General features: G+C 39.9%; 1 protein-coding gene across 5 annotated transcripts in view; it reads right to left on the reverse strand.

Annotated features, from left to right (window-relative positions):
- Positions 1-22,787, reverse strand: part of gcgra (glucagon receptor a) — a 75,395-nt gene that overhangs the window by 15,905 nt on the left and 36,703 nt on the right. For 2 of the 5 annotated variants that reach the window (XM_061711964.1, XM_061711963.1), the window contains exon 2: positions 6,342-6,408. The exons of 2 other annotated variants lie outside the window; for them this stretch is intronic. The gene's annotated coding sequence lies outside the window, so the exon portion shown is untranslated. Of the gene's footprint in view, positions 1-107; positions 146-6,341; positions 6,409-22,787 lie in introns of those variants that run through there. One more of the 5 variants, XM_061711962.1, reaches the window with a different exon arrangement.

Consider the following 22,787-nt stretch of genomic DNA (forward strand, 5'->3'; position numbering starts at 1 on the left):
TCAGAGAGACAGTTACGCCTCAGTGACTCACAGTTGGCTGCACGTTTATGTTAAAACCAATCAGTGTTCGGTGGAGCGTGTGTCAATGTGTGCCAGAGGTCACTCACCTGTGTATCGATTGCGGAAAACTCCTAATAGATTGGACTGAAGCCGGAGAACAGCACGAAATCTGAAACGTTTCTGCAAAAAACACCTTGACCATTGAAACATTTTTGGCTAAAACGTTTCAAATTCCATTCGGTTCAAGTCTCGAGGACGGGGTCGTGTTGATGTGTTTTGCTTACTGGGAGTAGGTGTTTGTTCAAGAGATTAGGCCACAATGTGTCATGACAGATGGACAGCATGTGATGTATGTGGTCCTGAAAGCTCCAGTTCAAGACTTTTAGTAAGACTCAGTGGCGTCCCTAGGCTAAAACATTCGGGACTAAAGCCCCGGATGTTTTTTAATTAGCCCCGAATATGAATGTATTTTTTTTTTTTTTTTTTGTGTTTAGGTTAATCTACGGTCCTCTTATGTTGATGCCTAGATAAAACAGTGGACAGATTTGAGTAACAATTCAATTAACAATTATTATTATTATTACTATTTATTTATTTTTCAAGCCACTTCTTTGGCTTTGGCGCACAAGTGGTTAACACCTCCAGGTCGCACGACGCACCTCGTGAGTCAAAACAGCAGGCAGCAGGCAGAAAGCTGTTCAGATGACTTGTATTCGGGATGTCACAGAAAAAGATTTCCACGTTTTAAAGATATAGCACTAACACTTTTCCTGAAAAAGCTGCACACATTTTGATATATATAAGTAAATGAGAAAGGCAAGTGTGGAGCGAAAGTAAAACGTTACAAACAAGAAATGAACAAAGACAGTAGGTGTAGAGTCAGAATTAATGCAGAGACCTAATTGTACGTGATAAATCAATGTCTCTATGTCCAAAATTTTCTGGCGCGCGCTCTAAGCGCGCACATCATAAACTTTTCAGGGCTAAGCCCCAGATGTGTCACAATCCTAGAGACGCCCCTGGTAAGACTCTGTAACTGTATGTTTCAACGAAATCTCGGGTAAAACTGTTTCTAGGAGGGTACAGTCACAGTTTAAAGCCCTGCTTTAAAAGCTCCCTTGTAAGTCAGGCTTGATAATATCTAAACCAAAGAGCCATACTTTCTAAATCGCCTGCTCAGTGTAATGGCCATTGGATGCATGTAACATTATCATTAGTAGAGACTGGCTGATTACAGCGGGTGCCTGAGGGGTCGGAGCTACTCTTGTCTAGCCTAACATTGGGACTGGTCTGGCCGAGATAACGGCTCTGAGTCCCGCACATTCAACACCAACAAACACTTTCATCTGCTGCTGGACTCATTCTTACAGCTCAATTGTATCATCTGGTACAGGGAACACAAACATACACATGGGAGGGGACACGGTCATCATTATGGCATAAATTACAGTTTTAAGGGGTTTCCTCTCTTTCACTCCTCCTCTCTCTCTCGCTCTCTCATCCACTCACTCCGTCATCTCGCTAAAGCATTGAGACACTAATCTTCTCAAACACTCGTCACCCTTGCACCACATTCAGCAGCAGAGCACCAAGGAGACATAATGATTAACCAAATGGATCTCTGCAGGAGAGATTGCGAAAGGCTAAAATAAAGAGTTTGCCAAAGTGTGGGAGCCAGACCGAGGGGAAAAAAGGCTTTCCTCTATATCCCCATAATATGTCATGCACAAGCCATCTTTAAGAAGTTGTCAGTTGTCAGTTGAAATGAATAAATCTTCCATAAAATCTAGATGAATGCATGTATAAACACATTATTAAAAAAAAGATTATTAACATCAGCAAATGTTTTAGGTGCAATAGCTTTGATCATATAGTGCCTTTCTTTGTTTATTGAGATTTACTACTGAGATTTTTATCGATCAAAACACTATTTTTGTGTGTTTTTGAGGCATGCAACATTGTGTGTGTGTTTTAAACATCTGCTTTGGTTTTGAAGTGAAAAAAGTTGTTTTTCATGCGCCAGGAGCTGATTCAGATTTCCAAAGACATACTAATGACCAGAATAAGACCTCAAATCCAGATGAGTTTAAAACACGATTATTTTGATATCAGGACCAAAAGGATGAGTAAGCTTAAACCTTTCCTTCCCTTGATCATCACGAATCTGAGACCAATGGCAAGTTAAGTGGATGAGTTTGGGCACCGCTGAGGACATAGTTGGAGTTAATGCTGCTTTATATTTCATGTTTGTCAGCTCATCCAACAGAGACTTAAAGGGCTTTATTAATGATGAAAACATACTTGTGTTTTGATGTCTAGGCTGTGGTCAGTATTGGAGCTGATGGAGGAAGAAGGGATTTTAAGAGTGGCAGAGAGATTGGCGGGTGAGAGATACCAGATATCTGAGTGGGAATGGACCATGCACAGGGGTAAAAGCAGGCACAAACACAGCCTGACACTGCCGGCCTGAATGAATTCCTTATTTCACCCAAACATGGCTACAGGAGCATTTCTGGTGGAATGAAAATGCCTCTTTTATTGGCTTTCTAATTCATGAGCAGACAGAAACTACACACAGCGCAGCAAGAATAAGGGAGGACAGATTAGAAGTCACTGGATTAATAGTTTTTTTACTGATACTTTCCATCCATTTTCTATACCCGCTTTCATCCTTTGCAGGGTCACAGGGGTCTGCTGGAGCCTGGCCTGGCGGTTTGAACTTTGCTGCGGGCGGGAAAGGGCGGCTAAAAAAAAAACACTGCGGGATCGGGATGTAGTCTAGCGACAAGATGGAAATCAATGACGTGGAAAAGAACCTCAAACAAGGTATTTACAAAACAAAGACAAAGCAAGGCAAGTCAGATATTTGGAGGAACTGCGTTTAGTGTCTGTGGGCGCATCTTGGAAGAGAGACGGGGGATTGGGACCGCAGCAACATTCTCTTCCTCCATAGCAATGTAATGGCCAAGCAATTCATTTGTTAAATTAATTCGTTTCATTCGTTAACTTTGTCTATTTAATGTTATTTATTAGTTTTATTTGAGCCACTCCCAGCCTACTCTTGTTGCTACAACCTCAATCACATAATTGATGCGTGCGCAAAAGGCGAAATAGCTTGTGCGATGATGACAATGATGCATCTAACTTTCGGTCAGGTGACCTATGAACTGTCAATTATCCATCAAGCTCCACAATTACCATGTTAACATTAAATCAGATAGATTTGTCTAGGATATTTCTCTTGCGGGACGGGAGAAGACACAAAATCAATGCATCTCAATTATTGTGCAGGCATGAATTCTCCGAGTTTTGCGGATGCGGGCGGGAGTGTAACACACGTTGCGAGTGCGGGCGGTAATGGTCAGAAATTCAGCTGGAGAAGGATGAAGAAAACAGTCCCGCGCAGGGTTTATACATGCAAACTCCACACAGAAAGACTCCCGCCGGGCCAGGGAGTCGAACCGGGAACCTTCTTGCTGTGAGGCAACAGTGCTAACCACCAAACCACCATGCTGCCTACTGATACTTTCATTCAGTTGATATGCATTTTTATTAAAGCAAAATATCTTCTGAGTAAAAGCCTTTAGGTCATCCTCACAGCACACAGTTTCTCTTCAGGAAGATTTACAGTAGCTGACAGCATAAATTTGGCGGTTTTCTGCTTTGAGTCACATTGGATCTGCATCAAATGCCCTGTAGCTGAAGACAAAACAAAGGTCCTGTGAATATGTGTGGCTTGTAATGCTCAATGCTAAAAATACAGCATTAAAATAGACACGAGAGGTTTGAATATGAGCATCGTTTTGTGCATGAAGTATGTAATTTCTCTCGCGACCACAAAGGAACCGTATTAGCTAATTCGCAGGAGCGGAGGTGGGACTAATGGGCTATGAGGTGTGAGGTTAGTCTTGGAAAGTCTAATGGCGTTACAGCCTGCCACATGTTTCACAGTCAGAGCTCCGACCTATGGACGCTTCGTCTGAGGTCGTTTCAGCCTTTTTTCAGGGCCGCTATACGTGTGCTTATTAGCCTGAGTAACTCTCTGGGAAATATCCTCGAGCATTCACTGCTCCTGATGCACCTCTGAGTTCAGGTGGAACAACATCCAGTCACAGGAAGAGCCAGAACTGACCTCTTGGGTCGTTTTGAGCGCTTTTCCTTCTTATTTTTCCTCCAAAAACAAGTCTGCAAACCAAAATCTTTCATCACGGCCTTGCTCTCTTGAAGTGAATAAAGAAATAAATACACAGCCATTGTTTAAACTTGGTTCCTGTGTGTTTATTTATTTTTATTTGCGTAAAAATACACTTCAAATCAGAATTGAGTGACACAAATGCCCTGAATGTCCCCAAACAAGATAAAAACCACTCCATGTTCAAGTGCATCCCGGACGGCCTAATACAATGGTCACTAACAATTACTGCTGTTATTGTTGGAGAGTGCTTACCTTTTATTTGATTACACTGTCTAGAAAATACAATACAAAAAGGGAGTGAGCATGTGTGAACGTGGGGGGAGGCAAGGACTAAAAACAATCCTCAGAAAATACACTAACTGCCCAGCTCAGAAAATGTCCCAGAACAGAGGTCATTCAGCCTTGCAAACAAGAGGCAATAGGGAAACTCAAGGATATCCTCTCCTGCATACACAGTCCCACACAATACTGCCATTTACTGTGCTTTTAAGCATTTTTTAAATGCCATGAAATAAATTCCAGTTTCTGAAAATGAAGATAGAGATATTGATTAAACTGATGACCTGTAAGAGCAAAGTTCAGCGTGACGCTAATCAAGCTGCAGCGGAGTGGTGTTCAATGAAAAAATATTTTATTACACCTAAAGGAAAATGTGTTTTTTTTTTTTTTGACCACAAATAAAATACAAATAAATCCACAATAAGATGGTCATTATTACAAAAAGTTACTGTGGTGGGCTGGACTGCCTTCCCAGCTGGTTTTCATTTCTGCAGAGCTGAAGAATCCTCCGACTGAAGTCTGAAACTGTTGTTTGATCACCATGTTCTGTAGAAGATGTGCAATAATAAGCTCCAGGGGTCCCACAGCAGTTCCCCAACCCAGAGCCAGCCCTCTTAACAAGTCCATTCACCTCTTTTGAATTACAGCCTCAGATGCTTCTGAAAACCTTTTCTGTCTCTGTCTCAGCTTCAGCCCTGCTTATTCTAATCCTGTATGTTGCCCTGGTGATCTCTCATCTGTCCGTAGACCTCAAAATGCAGTCCAACGTTCCTGTCTACTATCCTGGAAGTCTGACGCGTACAGACTGCAGAGTAATGGTGAGACCCAGTCCCCTGTGGTGCTTATGTTAGGGCTGGGCGATATATCGAGATTTTAATGTATATCGATATATTTTCAAACGCGATATGGTACGAGACAATATCGTTTATATCGATTTAAATTTTTTTTTTTATTATTATGATTTTGATATAGCTTATTTTGTGACAAATTGACTTGAATGTTTTATTTGAGATTTGCACAAATGTTTTGTTATTTGCACAACTGTCAACCTCAGTGGAAAAGTCTGCCTGTTACTGTCTACATTGTATTAATTGAACAGTGTATTTCAATTTAATTGTTATGTAGGAAAGGGATTTTTGTTTTATTTTATTCAAGAAGCATTTTTATTCTAAATATGCAGGCAGTTTATTTTTTATTTCATTTGTTTTATACATTTTAATATTGTGCAGACCTCTGTTAATAAAGGTACCTGTGTGACATTTGGCACGAGGCTTTGTAATAAAACTGACTGTTTTTTTAAGGGTTTGCCTCAGAAAAAAATGAAGCTAACAGAGATGCTATGCTATAATTCTTTGGGGGAAACCCCAATTATGGCACAGAAAAAATATCGATATATATCGAGTATCGCCATTCAGCTAGAAAATATTGAGATATGACTTTTGGTCCATATCGCCCAGCCCTAGCTTATGTGCTCCCGACCACGTGATCAGATACACAGCTCCTTCAGTCTCATACAGCGTGGTCTGTTTGTCCGGTTGGACGATAACCCAGACTTGCTGAGGAGTGAACCTGCACCATCTGAAACTGCCCTAAAGACAGATGGAGGAAAGTGATTGTCATGATGCCAACATATTTCTCTGGATGGTAGTGAGCTCACTCAAGGACGGACCCAAACCCCGGCACAATAAACAAACAGACTCTGAGAGTTTGGGTGATTTAAGATTGTAGAGCAACTAATCTACAGTCTTTGAGGACTGAGTTGAACTAATTTATTTTGCTTCATGAAAAAGGCATTGTCTTCCGTAGATCTGGAGCTTTCTCCTGACTTGAGCCTAAAGTCAAACAGGTGGTGTAAAATGCCACATACCTGGTCCACACATTCCTGGAGAACTGATGCTGACACCATCTGGACCTCCAGCTGCCTCCTTACCTGACTATTTGGAGACAGGCAAGAGAGGGAGGTCTCAGTTCACATGGGGAATACGCCATGTATCCCTCCCGCTTCCCTGCTCTGACTAAAATAGCCAAGGCAAAGCATGCCAGGCTCATACCTCAATACTGCAGATGTTAAACTGAGCATGACGGACCTGGGGGAGAGCGCTGATAATAAGGTGAAGCAGAGTTCAGAGGAAATGAAGCACCATGACGCAACATGCTTAACCGCTTGGTAGCAACGATGAAGATGGGGCGTTATCACACTCTGCTTGACAACCTCGATCTGCGCTTTATACCCATAAAATGCTTTAAACTCCTGATTCCACTGACATAGTAGAGTTTCAGTTCAAACTGGTTTTAAGCAGCACGGGCTCAGACTAAAAGTTATCTTAGGACACTTCACATAGAGCACATCAAAACAATCCCAACATTTCCCTTCAAGCAAGCAATGCTGACAGAGGAGAGAATAACCACATGTTACTAGGAAGAAACCGCCAGCAGAGCCAGTGAGGAGGGAGAGGGGGGTTGCCAACTGGAGGTTTCAGTCAGAAAAAACGAAACTACAGCACAATAGAGAAAACCTCTATAACAAACGATAATCACTAGTAGGAATGGGTGATATTTTACCGTTCACGATAAACCGTCAAAAAAAATCCTCACGATAAGAATTTGTCATCTTGCGGTAAAAATGATAAATTCCCGTAGATGGTGTTTTTGTGTAAAGCTGATTTATGGTTCTGCGTTAAATCCACGCACAACGTAGGAAGGAAGGAAGGAAGGAAGGAAGGAAGGAAGGAAGGAAGGAAGGAAGGAAGGAAGGAAGGAAGGAAGGAAGGAAGGAAGGAAGGAAGGAAGGAAGGAAGGAAGGAAGGAAGGAAGGAAGGAAGGAAGGAAGGAAGGAAGGAAGGAAGGAAGGAAGGAAGGAAGGAAGGAAGGAAGGAAGGAAGGAAGGAAGGAAGGAAGGAAGGGAGGGAGGGAGGGAGGGAGGGAGGGAGGGAGGAGAGAGCAGGAGGAAAGAAGGAAGGAAGGGAAAAAAGAAGGAAGGAAGGAAGGAAGGAAGGAAGGAAGGAAGGAAGGAAGGAAGGAAGGAAGAAAACAAGGAAAGGAGGAAGGAAGGGAGAAAATAGGAAGGGAAGAAGGAAGGAGAGAGCAGGAGGAAAGAAGGAAGGAAGGAAATGAGCCTGAAAGAAAGAAAGAAAGAAAGAAAGAAAGAAAGAAAGAAAGAAAGAAAGAAAGAAAGAAAGAAAGAAAGAAAGAAAGAAAGAAAGAAAGAAAGAAAGAAAGAAAGAAAGAAAGAAAGAAAGAAAGAAAGAAAGAAAGAAAGAAAGAAAGAAAGAAAGAAAGAAAGAAAGAAAGAAGGAAGGATACATTCCCGTTGAAGACGTTTTTGTGTAACAAACATGGCGGATCTGAGAGCGAGATAGATTTATAGTTACAAAGATGGAGTTGAATTGGTATTTTTTTTATCGTCATTTTTATCGTTATCGGGATAAATGCCAGAAATTATCGTGATACATTTTTTAGTCCATACCGCCCATCCCTAATCACTAGACACAGTTGCTGGACTAGGTGCCACAGGTAACACCATAATGAGGTGCTCTCAAGACCCCGACACGCTCCCGAGCCGGCTATTGGACGGATCTGAGCTCCTTCGATCTGTTTATGTTCTGTTCAATACCAGGTGTTTCTATTTCTTTTTTTTGTTTGTTTGAATAATCTTATCCCCCAATGTTGATCATATGATGTTGTCACACAGGAAACTGAAGTTTCACCTCCAGTCTTTACTTCCTTGTACATACAATTCACTGTACAGACAATGTAATACAATAATTTACGTCATGAATCACACCACACACGAACCAAGAGAAATGTAATTGTATTAAGCATATTGTATTGTATAAATACTCTTTACTCCAAGACAAGTTGTCATCTTCAGATGGCTAGGGCTAATTGAGTCCGCTTGTTATCTGGCATGTTGGACATTTTCCATACAATTAAAATATTAGCCAATTATGAATTTGATGGCTGAAACACGTTTTAAAAATGTTACCAGCGTGGGTTTTCTCCAGGTGCTTAGGTTTCCTCCCACACTCCAAAAACATCCACGTTGGGCCAACTGGCGACCCTAAATCGTGTGGGAGTGAGTGTGAGCGTGGACAAAAATGTAATGAGGAGGGTAAATGAATTCGTCCTCCAAAGAAATACGGACATGAAAAAAGCAGAGCTGAGCAGGATAGTGGTGCTGTGGTTAGCGGTGACGCTTCGCAGCTGAAATGTTCTGGGTTTGATTCCTAGGAGGGGCCTTTCACCACAGAGTTTGCATGTTCTTCCCATTTATAAGTGGGTTTTCTCCAGAAACTCGGAGTGAGGGCTCATGTTTGTCCTTGTGTGCTCTGAGACGAGTCGGCAACCCATCAACGCTGGGAGTGGGCCGTTTAATGGGGCCGGTTAAAACAAGACCACATTTATTTTTTCAACTTCATCTCATGACAGAACTTGCAATAGAGATGTTACGAGTTTGAGAAACATCCTGTATGATATTTTATATATGTTTTATTTCTTTTATTCTAGCATTTTCCGAATTTTCCTCTTCTGCTTTCCATTTTGAAAGGTTGGGAAATATACGACATAACAATTTTGTATAATGTCTTGCATTTATAAAACATTAACACAAAATGTGTGTGTTGTGCTGACTAACATAAAAGGAAGTGGAAATGTGGTGGGAGGCACTCAAAAAATAAACAAATCAAAAAATGGAAAAACAATGGTCTTGATTTCCGCAGCAATACCCTGCGTCTAATCTCCAGTTGCTTAAATTGTTTGTCACTGAACCCTGTAACAATGTGGGGGAGCAGTTCAGCGTATGACCCATATTTGACGTGAGAACAGACGCACGGCGACTGTACCCTAACCGCAGGATGCACCGAGCCTCTTTTGTGTACTCGTTATTTACGTACTTGGACAAACATTTCCCATTCAGAGGTCGCATCCGATGAACGTGGGCGGGAAACAATGACAAACGATTGTGTAACACTTGAGATGTACCTGTATTGTGTGTGAGTGAGCGTATGAAGCTGTCCTCTGTTCGACATGAGCGCCTGTGTGGGAAGTGTTGCCGCTCATACAGTGCTCTCTCATCAGGTGCGAAGGACCCACAAACAACGCCTGCTGTTCGCCAACAACAACCCCGAAGGGAGCCTTTGATCACCACGTACATCATCCTACATTGTTGCTGCCATTCTTGCGGCTCAGCTGGATGACTTATTTGAAACAGACAAGCACAGTATATACACTGTTACTGGAATTGCACATGTTTTATAAGCTTTGAAAAAAGTGGGAAAAGGTAAGTCTACTATACAAATGATGACAATTTAGACTCAATGCTCGTCGGTCAAGAGACAATGAAAACATGAAAAAGATTTTACACTGTCAAATTAGTGTTATATTGGCTCTATGGATCAATTTCCTGCTGCACATTCTGGAAGAAAGCCATTGCTTCAGTTTAGGAATCAAGATATCAGTACACTGCAAAAACTCAAAATCTTACCAGGAATATTTGTCTTATTTTTAGTTGAAATGTCTCATTTTTAGTCAAAAAATCTCATTACACTTAAAACAAGAGTCATTACCAGAAAAATAACTTGTTATTTGACAATTTTCACCTGTTTCAAGCAAATTTTCACTTGAAATAAGTAGAAAAATCTGCCAGTGGGACAAGATTTATCTTCTCATTACAAGCAAAAAAATCTTGTTCCACTGGCAGATTTTTCTACTTATTTTAAGTGAAAATCTACTTGAAACAGGTGAAAATTGTTGTTTTTTCCAGTGATGAGTCTTGTTTTAAGTATAATGAGATTTTTTTTTACTAAAAATTAGACATTTTAATTAGAAATAAGACAAATATTCTTGTTAAGATTTTGAGTTTTTGCAGTGTAAAACTGATTTGAGTGCATGTGTGTCACATTTATATTTTTGTCTATTGAAATGGAAGTCTAATATGTTTCTTCTTGTCCTTTGAGCTGTTCCCTTCGGGGATTGCCACCACCATAGCAAACAAGAAGGGGCTCAGAGCTGAACCTTGATGCTGCCCTACCTCGACCTTGAACTCTTCTGTCACACCTGCAGCCCATTTTACCACTGTCTTACAGCTCCCATGTCTGAACCCCTCAAATACAGTTCCCTACTAATCCAGACTTCCTCATACAAGTTCATATCACCTGTGCTGATTCTAATATGAATCAGATAGATTAACAAAAATACCCTTAATCATGTGAGCTTCATTGCAAGGACGCGCTTAAACAGTCACTGAGTCAGTTTGCGTCTTCTTCCCCTCTAGGTTTAACATTGCCTTCCCTCAGCTTCTTATTTCTCCCGATATATTGAGTCAAGAAAGCAGACTTGTGAATTACTTTCCTCCTAGAAGGACCAAAAATGTCCCTCTCCTCGAAACATTTTTCAAATGTATTTTTATTATAAGTCAGTCCAAGCCAATTACACTTCCTAATAACATTAAGTGTATAAACGCACTGTAGCTTCTGGCCACAAAATCAACGGGGGCTTGTTTTCAAAGACTCCAAATCGGATTTTGAAACAAAACTATAAATGCACTGCATGGATGTAGCCACTTTTTGTGGTCTCAGCCTGGCAGGATTAATGCTTCGAACAAAAACAGTGTTGAAGATGTTCAAGATGTCCCCAAACTTACTGGCAAGGAGATACAACAGTGAATATTTGAGTTTGTATTAGTCTCTATTATAGCTGCAAAAAAAAAAAAAACACTGCAAGACTCTGAGCTATTTTTCTTAAAGTATTATAAAGCAAATGAATAGTCCATTTGCCCTGACATGTCTGAAACATGTTCGTACTGTACGTGCATATAAACAGACCCAGACAAATATGAAAGTGATTTTATATTGCATATAATTAATTGGGCTTAACATCATCATCTGAGGAGTTTTGGACAAAATAAAATCTTTGAGTGTAAGCAGACACCTGAATTACAGAGATATACAGCTAAGTACTGTATTTTCACTTTATGGGTATACCCGAGGCTTTTCTACCTTTATACTTCACCACAATACAGTTAAATCTTTAACATTTTTAGACTTGAGTTTCTATAACAGTAAAAGATGCCTGTGGAGATCATCTATAAGCCCTGACAGGTGTGTTCACCACTGGCTGTATAACTTACATCAGGTAGAACCTGGTAGAACCATTTATTCAAACAGGGGTATATGTATGGAGAGAAAATCGACTCAAAACATTTGTGTGTGCATACTCCTTGATTTGTGCATATTATTAGATTTGTGCGTGTGTCTTGACTCAGATGAAAATCAGATGACCCAGCTTTCCACTAGTACTTAAATCCACCATGTACAGATATATCCGTGAGGGTTCTTGGAGATGTGAAAAGAGTCTCAAAACCATTTGTGCATATCTATAGCTTTGTGTGTTTGTATCAGGTGATTCGCATGTGCGTATTTAACGATTTGTGTGTGTAGAAGGCTTTTTCAATTCGTAATTATCATTTTGTCCTTAACGTCAAGCAATTTATGCACGCACAAATCTAATAATACTCACAAATCAAGAACTACGCACAAATCAGATAATACGCACACACAAATGTTCTGAGTCGATCTTCTCTCCATAAATATGGGACACAACCAGTGAGGTATTTCAGAGTGGTTTCTTGAGAATAAATGGGGCTTGTGTCTGTTATGATTCCCTCTGTGACTTTGCTCCACCAGCATTTAGATTTGGTATAAACAAGTGCAAAGGAGCAACGCCAGCAGTGCAGTTTCACCGGTCATCCCTCAGAAGTTAGTGCGACAAGCCAATCTTTCTGCTGTCAGTAAAAACCAGACTTTACCATCGCATTTACTGAGAGCATCATTTTTGCCAAAACTCTTGTTGTGGGAAAATTGGGTCTGGTGTTTTAACAGCCTCTCATTTGAAAGAACACTGAACTGCAAATTAAAAAAGGCTTTGTTACATCCGCGGGGTGATTCACTGATGCTGCTTTAATTCAGGATAGAGTAAAATGCGGTATACATTTCAGGAAGTTCTGAAAGAAGAATATGTTTCTGTCAAAAGTGTCCGGGGCTTTCTTTCTATACTCGTGCTTGAATTTGTAGAATACAGTAGCTGTTATCTCATCACCAGACCACAAGATGAACCTGGCCACTACAAGCCAGGCTGAAACTAGTTTTGTTAAATACAAAACTTAACACAAAGCTGGAACATTTAATTCCACATCTACAGAAATAGTTACTGTAAACCAAGATTTTAAACAAATAAAACAAGAAAAATCTGGCAGAGACACAAAGCAGGTCTAGAAAGTTCAAAGACTCGTGATTAACATCAGGAAACATTAAGACACAAAACTGACATCAAACCGAGAGTAATGAGGCTGCTCACAAGAGATGGTGTGAGTTATGTACGGTCGACTAATGAGACCACAAGAAACACCAGAAGAGGAAATGAGGCTCCAGAATAAAACAACCGATTGAGATGAGACAGACGGATAAACAGATGAGTGACACTCCAATTATGCACTGTAAGTTATTTAACAATTTTTACTGTATTTACATTTCAGAAACATTCCCTAGATGCCTGTATTTACACACCTAAACCTTTGCAGATACTGTTTGACGTTATTCATATACGTGTTTGAGTCAAAAACCTCTTTTGTCATAACCTTTACACTGTTTAATGTTTAGAAGAGAGCTCTAAATAGACTTGCTGGATTATGAAAGTGTCAACGTGAAAACATGTATGATCTACTTTGCACCCACAAAAGTCTGTTGCATGTTGAGCTCTCATGGATACCAGTAGCCGGTGTTTATGTTCAGTAAATCCCCGAGCTCGTCTGTGATGCTTTGTCACTCTGCCATCAGTCTGGACTTTATCACATACTTGAGTTCAAGAAGTGTCATATGAGTTGGTAGAGCTGCACAGGTTTTCACAATCCATATGTAGCTACACCGGTTTCATTAAACCTTATTTAACCACGCAATTCAGTTCAGAAGATTAACAGATAATTTCTCATTTCAAAGCAGAAAAACTAAATTTTTATAAAGCAGGAATGGTAAGGCAGCGGAAATATACTTATATACCACATTTCAGAAACAAGGCAATTAAAAGTGCTTTACACAATAAGAAATAGAGTATATACAAAGTAAATAGGAAAATTGAGTAAATTAAAAAACAATACAGTGCAGTGATGTAATTAAGAAAATAAAAGAGTGCAATAATTAGATTAAAATGATTAAAGATCAAATCTAAATGGTTTAAACATTAAAAAAAACAGCAGCTATAAACAAATTAGTTTTTAAACTTGATTTAAAAGAACCAAGGGTTTCAGCTGTATGGATATTAAAAGCTCTAACTTCTCCATTCGTGGTTCTGGTTCTGGTTCTGGGGACACAGAGTGAATCTGTACCAGAAGACCTTGCAGTCTGGATGGTTAATATGGTAACAAGTCCCCGTTTTTGTCTCTCAACCATTCAATGCTGTATAAAATAAGAGAAGCATCGTATAATCTATTCTCTGAGATACAGGGAGCCAGTGTCCTGACCTCCAAACTGGGTGATATGATCTACCTTTCTAATTTAAGTGAGGACTTGTAGATCAGCTGCAACTGCCTGGCTGACTTTTTAGGCAAACCTCTGAAGATATTATTATGGTAATCAATCCAACAGAAGATATATGCATGGATCAGTTCTCAAGTCCTTTAATCCTGGAGATGTGCTTCACGCGATAAAAGACAAGTTTTTTAAGTTCCTTTTTATGTCTCTGAAGATTCAGATCTGGGTCCATAACTACACCCAGATCACTCGCCTGATCTGTGGATTTTACTTGTAATAGTTGTGTGCTCTTCTTTGGGTCCTAATTTAACAACTTCAGTTTTGTTTTTGTCCAGTTGCAGAAAATGATGACACTTTCATCTATGCATCTACTCAACGTTTCTTTAGGTTGCCACCTGGCATCATTGTAATGTAAAGTGGCGTGCCATCTGAGCTATTGAAAATATGTAGATGTTAAACAGGAAGGGAGAAAAGATAGAGCCAATTTTGTCCTTTTTGATGTAAATGTATCCAATCACACAAGGTAGTCCCTGATCTTTAAGTAAAAGTAAAACCATTCTATTACTGCGCAAGAAAGTCTGATCCACTTCTCCAACCACTCAAGTAATAAACTGTGAGCAACAGTGTCAAATGGTGCACTGAGATCCAATAATTCATTCATTCATTCATTCATTCATTCATTCATTCATTCATTCTTTCATTCATTCCAGACATGTCATATAATATATACATACCCTATATACATGCATACACATAAAAATAAACATTCTACATAAATCCTGTTTAACATGTCTGATAACCAGCTGGTTGGTGTTCAAACCTTATCTAATTGTTGAAAAACAGCTTTTTCACTATTTAAATATACAACATTTTTTGGGCCTATAACTTTACATGAGCACCTTGCCCAGGTTGTTCTTTTGCAACAATGGTCTAATGACTTGTTTTTAAGGCCTGAGTTGTAATGGAATGCCAATACACTCGGTATTAATGGAGTTTTTATGATAGAAAACTCTGAAAGGTGAAGTAAACAAATCAAAAATGCAGGCTGCAGAATGTGATATATTTTTCTTCTGCATGATAATTTGTACTTTAATCTAGTTGTGGATTTTGTCCCTCAATAAACATACTAAACAGTTTTTCCTGTGCAGCAGGAGAGAGGCAAATTAAACTTCATGGACATAACAAAATCCCTGTAGAAGCATCGAACAGTCATTTTCAAACCATGCTAATTAAGCCACTACAGAAATAGAGAGGATAAGGCTGACCTTGTTTACGCGGCAAATGCCCCAGAGGGACTGAAGCAACATTAGATTTATCCAACTAACAAGAATCGTGTTGACAAGGGCTGATATTTATCTATTCATGCATTTATTTTAAATCTCTTAAACATTATGAAGTCTGTTGTAATCCATATACTTTCAAAAGACTTAATTCATTGCAGTTTGAGAGAAACCGTTGCAATACACTAAGCTTAATTCATATATTATGTTACAATATGCCATGGTGGTGTTAAATCAGGGTTTGGAGGGACATAAGGGTCTTCAGTTTGGAGCATTGGATGTGAACGTACTCAAAACGGACCCAGAGTAATTGCTATTTGCAACACGCAGGTGACTGATAGTGACTTTGTAGTTTCAAATGTGAACTCATGTCTGATGTCTTTAATTCAAGACCTGATCCCAGATCCTGCTGTATCATTGTTCCAAAATACTGAACTTGTCACGTCTTGGGGTAAGGTGTGGACCCAAACACAGGAGAGCAGGAGGCGGGAGGCAGGAGTCGGCAAAAAACAGGATTTATTCCAACAAAGGTAAAAACAAAGCGCTGCAGAGCAGGATCAAAACAAACTAAATGGGGATCAAAAAATTGGGGAGGAAGAACGTGGCAGGAAACATGAGGAACAAAACAGTACGGTCCGACCGGGAACAAGGGAATGACAAGACCAGATATACACAGGGGATAACGAGACACGACGAGACACAGGTGCAGACAATCAGGGCAGATGGGACACAGGCGGGGCAAAACAGAAACTGAAAGCTGGGGGGAATGTCAAACCTTGACAGAACTCCTCAGTTTTTCCATAGCATACTTGCTAACTTGCAAATATTAACTTTGTAGGTGTGAAGATATGATATGAAAAATATTGCGTGTACAGGCATCTCCTCTAGATGATCCAACTGCAAAGAGTAACATATCAGAGCAAGGTGCCCCGGAGACTAGAGGTCACATGCTTCAGTCGAGAATGAAGCTCCACCTTCTCTCCGTCTGCTGAACGTCTCCATCTCCTTCAGGTCGTCACCACCTCGTCATGCCCATACAAGTCAACGACCAAGTGTCGCACCAGCTACTGTCATTAGAGAAGAGTTCATGGCCTCTGTTTCTAACACTTCCCCACTTTGTTATAAATATCCACATACTGATTCAGTTCTTTGGAGCTGCCATGAACTCTACTCCTGTTTTGTCTATTAGGAGCTCTTTTTATACACTAGTGTGTCTGTAAGGACCCTGTCCACACTATCACTTAAGTGGAGTGATATTTTTGTTACTCGTCAGAACCTTAAAATAACTATTTATTTGGACAAAGGTCGATTGCACACTGTACAATCCTCACAGGCAGATCAGTGAGGGAGTCTCAACAAGGTGAACTTTTATTTTTCTGTTGCGCTGAGGAACCAGCTGAGTCTAAAAGGTAAGACTCTCTGTTTACTGGTCGATCTATGTTCCTATCCTCACCTATGGTCACAAACTGTGTGTAGTGACAAAAGAATGAAATTTCAGCTACAAGGAGCTGAAAGAAGCTTCCTCTGCACGGTGGCTGGACTCTCCCTGAGAGAGAGAGAGTGAGAAGTCTTGGAGTACAGCTGTGATGCTTTGAGCATCTAGTTAGGACGCCTCCTGGTCTCCTCTCTGGGGAGGCATCTCCAACCGGGAGGAGGCCCCTAGGCCAACGCAGGACATGGCAAATAGATTATACCTCTTGACTGGCCAGCTCTCGCCTTGTAAGAGTAGGAGGAGGTGGGCGAGGACAGGCTGCTGCTCCCACAACCAAAACTGACGAGTGAAAGTTAATGGATGGATGAATAGACCATCTAATATTAGGCTGAGGGGCTGCTTTAACTCCTGGATTTGTCTTTAAAGAGCAAATATAGCATAAGTCTATAACCATGAAGTATAACTTATCCTGAGCTTTGCCTTAAGTTTTATTTGAGTCTGGTTTTCTTGTGACATTTGTTGATGATAAAAAAGAGATAATTTTTCAGGAAACAGCTGTGAATTATTGCTTCACTCATGAACTGATCCAGATTTTTCCAACTGGTTATTTTCAAGCCTTCAACTTAGCGTGTGTGTGTGTGTGTGTGTGTGTGTGTGTGTGTGTGTGTGTGTGTGTGTGTGTGTGTGTGTGTGTGTGTGTGGCAGGTGAATGCAAAAGTGAATCGTTGAGAAGAAAACTAACGGTCACGATCCAAACCACCAAGCAATATGCTGGATCACTGGTGATAAAATCATTATCTTTTCATAAGAAACAGACGTATAAGCAGAGCTCCAAAGCCGTCAGCTATTATACTAAATGTACAGTTAAGTAAACTGGTGTAATTTGACCTAACTTTGCTCATCTCCCGCAGCTCCAGTCCGTCAGTTTGCTCATGACTGATCTGCGGTATCTCGGTCCATATCGCAACATAGACGCTGTATCTTCCTCAGTCTAAATGCACTAAATTCCTTACCACCACTTTGGCAAGGAAAATCAAATAGCTTATCCGCAGATCCATCTTCTCAGACATACACACATTACCCTCTGCCCGTCTCTCTCCTGCGAGGCACTTGCAAACACAATAACACACCCGCACACACGGTTGCAGCAGAATGACACTCTGACATCGGCTGTTTAAAGCCTTCATTATGTAAACTTTGCTTCCAGGGTTCTGTTGTTGCACAGAATACATTCAGATTTTCTGCTGGTTGCCAAGTTGTTAATAACACCATGTGATTGCTCATTTAAAAAGAAAAAAGAAAAAAGAGGTTGCTTCATTGTTTATATAAAGACCGTGTAGTGGCATGTAAAGAAGCCTTGGCAATGCATAGTTTTCCTCTTAGATATTGAGATATCTTGAAAGGCCTCAAATGTCATTTAGTCTCTAGTCTCCCATGAAGAGATGTGGATTTACTTGTCACAACGGAACCCACTTGTGAATAAATTAACTGCACAAATAGTCTGGGTTGCAGGAACAGAAATTACTTGCAAACACAAACCACATCAAACCAAAGGTAAACAAAGTGCTGAGCCATTATGTTGGCTTGTGTGATGTCAAAGGCCGGCCTGGATTTGTTTTCACCACTTTAATTCGGATGGCGAGACCTGCAGCGTTATCATTTCTCCTGTCTGTACTGCGAATATGTGGTCTGTAAACTGTAAAATAGTGTGTCCTGTCTCTCATCAGTGAGTCCTGACATCCACTGTGGAGCAGCAACATCTCAGTAATTCACGAGAGAGTGCTGGAGGCAAACAAGATGTCTGTCATGCAACATCACGCAGCAGGCATAGAGAGAGCAAAGGAAAGTGGCTCAGTAGCCATTGATGTAATATGGGTCAGGAGTGTTAAGAATAAATCCAGAGTCTCCGCACATTTCATCTGTTGGTCCCTGAGCTGTCATAATGTGCAAATGTTGACTCCAGGCCAGACGGCACTCGGCTGCAAAGATCTGAGCAGCCTGTTACAAATCTAAACTTAGCATTTGTCTCAGACCTCTGTTTTTATTTTAAAGGTAAACATGTGTGCCTTTTCTTCCTTCAGACAGAGTAAAAACAAAAAATCATGTCAAGTCTTCAAGCTGCTAAGTAAAAAGATGGAAATGCTTTGTTCTTCTTAAATGCTTTGTTCTGGGGTCGAATTGATCCAAAATGCTCATTACAAAGAGACATGATCACATTACCTGTATGCTGTGAACTGGCTCCCTTTAAGGTTTTGTATTGATTTTTGTATATAACTGTTCACCTTTAAAGTCTTAGTTGACAAAGCTCATGAATGCAAGCCCTTGCAAAACTGCTAAACATGCACAAAAAAAGTCACAGCTTTTCAGATCATTGTAGCAGGGAAATTGGAATCACTTCATCACAACAGAAACACATATGGATTCAGCTTGTCATTTGCATTTTAAAAGAAAAGAAATAGCCCCGCAAGTCTCAATAAGGACATTAGTCTGCTGCAAGAAAAGTGCTTTGCAGATCTGAACACCAACGTACAGGAAACCTTTTGAACACAAGTTAATGCAACACAAAGTGTGACAAAAGACATCGGCTGATCTAACGGCACTTTTCCACTAGTACCTACTCAGCCCGGCTCGGCTCGCCTCCACTCGGTTTGGCGCTTTCCCACTAGGGGTCTAACGTGCCGAGTACATACTTTTTCTGTATCTACTCTGCTGAGGTTCTAAGTGGCTGAGTCGGGCTGCATCATCACACTACATGCCACCTTTTGGTCGGGGGGTTAGGAGTCAGACGTCTGAGTCAGGATGTGACATCAGTGAAAGAGTGACTCTGACGGCTTCTTGTTCATTCTATTCGACAGGCAATGGCAGCGCAAAAGTCTGTTTCATGATCCAACTCTGAGGTGCATATGTTCATAAACCTGGTGGCTGAGGAGAGATTTAAAAAGGGATCTAGACGGGCGATAAGGAACGTCCAGATCTACCAGACGCTCTGTCACTTCATAGCTGCTTGCCAACGGACTTTTCAAAAGATTTGAAGCAAGCCTGAGCAAAGTTAGAAGACTGAAAAGAAAAAAAAACATAAAGGCATGGAAGGGAGTAGAAATGAAAAACAAATGGTAGAAACAAGGGAACATAGTCTATGACCAAATTGTATGAAATCAGTAGATGGATCCAGCTGTGGGCGGGGACATGAAGTCAAATTTTTTTTTTGGCATTCATCCAAAGATGATTGTTTTGGTTTTTTTTTTGGGGGGGGGGGGGGTGGCCAAACCCACTGATGTCAGATAAAAGACAATAAGAAATGCCAGTCATTAACATTATAATCAATGCACACTCTCTCATTCCATCATTAAAATATGTAGATTTTTTTTTTAACCATGGAGTCATTATTTTTTAGATGATGATTCATCCTGCCACAATATTCAAGAGTCTGGATCCATGCGAAGCTGAGCTGTTGACTGTTAGATGAGAGTTTCAACCTGAACAATTCAAGATTACATCAAATCCAGATGAGCTACATGATTCAGCATTTTCCTTCCTCTTTGAGGAATAACTGCAACAATTTTATTTAACGTTTGTCATGCTTAATGAATAATAAAGGTTTGAAGCTGGTAAAAATGTTTCGTGTCACATCTGTGATTTTGTTACTTTTCTTCAAAACAAAAACAGCTGAATGGTCGTCCGCCAGGAGTGGTGATTCCATCTTTTGACTCATTGACCTGGTTTATGTCCTTCTGACTGTAGAAAGCTGCAAATAATCTCTACTGATTGTTCCCATGTGGCTGTTTTTCACAATGCATTTGGTATTTGAGCCGCAAATTGTGGACCTCTGCAGCTGAAGACACTCAAACAAAGTCTGCAGCTACTTTCTAATCTACTTTCTCTTGCTTTTTCTTTGAAAATCCTTGAAAAATGTCTGAAAGATTTTGTCTTCATTATTGATAGTTTTGGTGCATTTTTTTAACCTTCATCTAACTTTTTTTAGTTCTTCTGTGCGCCTACTGCTCATATTTTTTATTTTACTTTCCTTCTTCAGTTTGATTTGCTTAAGAATTGATGGCGGAACATTTAGTGAGATCCTTGAGAAAAATGTTAAATAAATAAAGTTTTATCACTATTTATTAATGCCAGTGTATGAGTTATCAAGGCCAGAGCTGCATCTGCAAATCAACTACTCTCAACAAAGTAAAAATTGTTCAACAAATTTTGAAAATTCATCTGTATTTAAAAATAAAATAAAAACAAGTAAGTAAAGCATGTAAATCTTTTTCCATACGTGACTTACTAAAAAAAACTAAAGCAGAGATGATATCACAATTGTATTCCTCTGACGGACATTATTTACCACTTATATGAATTAATATTAGCGCAGATTAGAAACAGGAACACTTAAGACTGTTTTTTTACGTGTCTCTTGTCTACTTTCTGGTATGTTTGCACAGTAAAGATCCATCAGACTGATTCAAGGAACCAGACACAAAGCCAAGGGAAGCTCTAATGTGACTCTGAGCTTTAAAAGGCCTCCAGTAGTATTTAGGACAATTTAGGAGAGCAAAAAAACTGTGACAACTTGACCCAGAAAAGAGGTGAGCAAAGTCAATGGCAGCTCTTTAAAGAAGATGACGTGTGACTGCAGAGACGTGAATCATGGCGAGGAGAGAAACAGACGTCACCCAACTGCTGACAGGTGAGGAACTGTTGACAGAAAAATAAATGCTCTGACTGTTTTCATTTCTGCGAACCTTTACAAAACTCCTAAGTGAAATGCCAACACAGAAATGCATCTTATTCAGTCCTTTCTACAAGTCCAACCCCTGGACGAATGCTACTACTGACTGCGCCTCTCTATTTTTCTTTCATATACAACTATTCATGTCACTTGTGCATTATAAATTAAGTAGAACATATGAACACATCACAGAAAACTTCAGTCCAGTCTACCTACATTTGGGCTTAATACAAAAATGTTGTAATGTCTTTTGTAATGTAACTTAAGTTCTTGGAAATTATGAGATGTCACTTTTTCTACCTCTTGTTTTTGTAGAGCCACATTTTCATGACCACATTTTAGTTTCCCCAAACCTTAGCTTGTATTCTTGCGTTAAGTTTAGATGTGTAAACGTGTCCCTATTTTTAAAGCAATTTCAAAAAATAAAAGGTGTGCATGAGGCAGATACCAAATACTAAGAAAAAATGTTGTAAGTTACATCATTTTTTTTTATTATTTAAAACTTGTAACCTATTCCACAGTGGGAATTTAGTGTTACTAATGAGGATGAAAGAAAGTCATTTTAAGCAGTCGACGTCACCAGGTAATGATTATTTGGTGAAAAAAAGCAATTTCCACTATTCAGTGACAGAGATTTTCCACCTTGCCAACAAATACAGAAAAAATGAATTGAAATGTTGAAAAACAATGGTTTACATCTTATACAGGGTGCAATGTCTTTAAACTATTCAGGGAATCTGGAACACCTGCGACTTCCAGACGTTCATTGGTGGCTCTGATAACCACCAGCGCGAGGGATTACTCGGGACACCTTTAATCAAGCAAAACAAAACACAACTGCCTTCCCAAATGGCACTTAAATGTTACTATCCACAGGATACTTCTCTCTGGACTCAAAGAGAGAAGTGAGAAGTGTGAGAAGTGTGTGCGTTGATGACAACATGAATGCAAAAAAGCAGATTTAGTTTTTAGAGCAACATCTCAAGTGACATTCATGCTTTACTTAACAAGACAACGCAAACATTCTGCAGACATTATCAAAGCATTTTTGGCAGAAGATCATACTCTACTCTTGTGCCCCCAGGAGTGAATATGTGGAGAATTATGAAACAAGAAACTACATACTATCTCAAACCTTAAGGTAAGAGGAATGAAACAAAATAACAGGTGACATGCTGCACTGCTTCACAACCTCAGCGCTGTAACACTTTTAAAGTTGTGAGAAGGAATATTTACTTTCCTAACTCTTTTTTTGGGACGTTATGCAGACCTAAAATAGAAAAATTGGTGCAGATGAACACATTTTATTTTGTAATGCTACTGACAAATACAGCCTGTAAGACTTCAGACTTCT

Source organism: Cololabis saira, chromosome 21 (assembly GCF_033807715.1).
Source record: "Cololabis saira isolate AMF1-May2022 chromosome 21, fColSai1.1, whole genome shotgun sequence".
Taxonomy (NCBI): Eukaryota; Metazoa; Chordata; class Actinopteri; order Beloniformes; family Belonidae; genus Cololabis; species Cololabis saira.